General features: G+C 41.4%; 1 pseudogene; it reads right to left on the bottom strand.

Annotated features, from left to right (window-relative positions):
* Positions 1-1,203: 1,203 nt before the first annotated feature.
* On the bottom strand, positions 1,204-1,725 carry LOC150045864 (tumor necrosis factor alpha-induced protein 8 pseudogene; annotated as a pseudogene).
* Positions 1,726-2,852: the final 1,127 nt, after the last annotated feature.

Below are 2,852 nucleotides of genomic sequence, written 5' to 3'. Positions count from 1 at the left end.
TGACCATAATTTGCTGTTCCTTTTACGTATCGATGGTGTTGCAAATGTATAGAGATGAATTTTCCTAACATATTTGTGAGGATTTATTGACCTATGGTTTCCCTATCATTTATATTTTCACTTGATTTTTTAAATCAAGTTAATGCTAGGTTCATAAAGTATGTGGAGATCTAATGTCCTTTTTTCAAAATAGAAAAATGACATCCTTTATTTATAGAACTGTGTTAAGCACTGAAGCACACCCACCATTGTCTCATGCTCCTTATCAGTGTCTCAGGTAATTTTGTTGTGTGTATCTCTAAAATGAAGGTCTTTTAAAAATCTTTTATAATGCTCATTGTTGTCCCAATGTCCAGGTCAATCTAGGTTTTCCTTTTTTTTTCTTACATGTGAAATGAACGTCAATAATAGAGTTTTCATCAGCACATTTTCAAGATTACATCAAAGTGAAGCCCTAGGAAAGCATTTCAAGGAAATGACATGCTATTACATCTTTGAGAATTTAAGTCTCACCGTTGGTACTAAAAATCAGTACTCCATTTCAGAGGTATATTCTTGCAGTGGACATTATCTGTGATGGGTGATCCAGTTCACTGCCACAGTACTGGTTTCAGATATGCAAGGTTCTGTTTTCCAGTAACCCAACGGGACGGCTTCGTGTTGAATTCTTCAGTGGCAATGACATCACATTTGTCAACAATCAAGGACGGACTTGAAAATAGAATTGTTGTAAAAGAAGCGATGGCAGCAGGAGGAAATCCTGGACTTTCTAAAAGAGATACATATATACAGTACAGGATACAAGCGGGTCCAAGTACACAACTCTGTACATACTGGACACATCCACTGTGCCGGCCGGATGAGAACTGCCCCCAGCAGGTCTTGGGGTTCACGCTCAGACTCCTCTGCTTCGGGTAACTACCTTCGTGTTATCAACCACACATCTTTTCCATGACCTGCCACCGTGAGGGGAGTTCTGAACAGAGTCCTTTAGCAATAAGCTTTACTCCAATAACAAATGCTGGAAAAGCATTATCCTTAATGTCAGATGGTTGAATTGAGCCAAGTCTTCCAGAAACATGTGTAATCTTAAATGTGTGTGTGTGTGTGTGTGTGTGTGTGTGTGTGTGTCCTCTTCTCTCCGTCATGAATCAGCAGTGCTCCATCCTCAATCAGATCACAGTCCGGTCTTACTTCACAGGCTCACATGTTCTCTTCATCCGTCCCAGAGTTGATGCCGTCCCAGAGTTTTTGTAAGTGACTGAGGCTTAAATTTCCCAAAGGGGTTATATAAGGCAGCCAGAAAATCACAATCTGAAAAATGGTGGAACACGTGGCTCACGACTTGGTGGTGAGGTGGCGCTGGATGGAGCTGGTGCACCATCTCGGGGCACTGGTTCAGCAGCGGGACAGCACCTGGAGGGCGAAGGTGTAGTCCACCTGGTGAAAGCTCACCACCGTCATAGCCAGCTGGTTGACCCTCCTCCTGCACTGCTCCACCAGGGCCAGCTCGTCTTGGTTACACTGGTTGTTCCTGGAGGATGGCCAGCTGGATGACCGTCTTGATGAGGTTCTGATGACCCTCTTGGCCTCCTTCTTGGTCACCCGGTAGAGCTCGTCCAGCACCTCACTGCTGGTGTCACTGATTATGGATACCATTTTACCCAGGATCCTCTCCTGGGCCTGAACAGCCAGGTTTTGGGAATTGAATCCATCTGTGGCCATCTGAGGTTGAAGCTGGGCCTTCTGGAAACTCGGGGTCACTTCGTCCCTGGACAGCTCTTGGGCACCCGGGGAACTCTGCCACCTCGTCCCATGCCCATGTAGGCAGAAGAGCCATCGAATGTCCTTCTACAGACACTTGGAAAGCATTCGTGTAGAATTAGTAGTATTTTTCCTCAGAATTTTCCTAGACATCACTAATGTACCCATCTGATTCTGAACTTTCCTTTGTGGATTTTCTCTAAAATCAATTTTCTTTCTGAATACAGGGCTCACCACCTTTGCTCCCCTCTTCGTGTGTGTGCATGTTTTGATCATTTGTACCTTTCAGGTAGTTCATCCATCCCATTTAATTTATTGCATGGATTGACATGGAATTTGTGATAATAGTCATGTGTATTTGTTCCATAATACATTAAAATTTTCATATTATTGTTGCTTATGACCAGGAAACTTCTTGTCCAGGAAACAAAAAGGATGAGGAGACTTCTAGATTCACAGTTTTTAAGCAAGTGTTAGCTAAACATCAATTAGAAATTTCCTACATCTTAAAATATTGTGCACATTGATTACATGAATAGAATTAGTTTTGTAAGGTTCTTGGTAGAAACTTTGGGGTCTTGACATTACCTTAGACCAAGTGTAGCAAGGTTTGCCAGTTTCCTTCAGTTCTAGGAATCTAGTACAGGACCACTGAGAATATAGCCCGACCAGTATATGGGAGTCAGACACAGTCAGATGTGGAAAGCTGCAATGATCAGGCTAAAACATGGAGATCCCATTTTACTAATAGCTTTGTTTATGTTTCAGAAATCATTTTTCTCATAGACTTTAGAACACATACATTGGTTTGGGTTTCCCAAACTAGAATATGTCCATGGAAGAAAAAAAATGAACTTATCAAAGTGCTAATGTTAATGTTAAAACTTGATTACTATAAAATATAAGCCCCCCAGTCCTATTGGATAGATTATGCTACCAGAAAGAATAGATATGGAAAAGCAGAAACTCCTGACAGAATCAGAACATGGCATTTTAGCCTTTTGATCCCCGTTTCTTTCAGTTATTCTACAGTAATTAAAGAATAAAAATAATAGCTAATATTTATACTTGCTAGTCTTTTGCAGACT

The sequence above is a fragment of the Megascapheus bottae genome, chromosome 26, assembly GCF_031878675.1.
Source record: "Megascapheus bottae isolate mThoBot1 chromosome 26, mThoBot2.hap1, whole genome shotgun sequence".
Classification (NCBI taxonomy): domain Eukaryota; kingdom Metazoa; phylum Chordata; class Mammalia; order Rodentia; family Geomyidae; genus Megascapheus; species Megascapheus bottae.
Note: the sequence above shows the minus strand (reverse complement) of the source record. Positions and strands in the feature narration are given on the sequence as shown.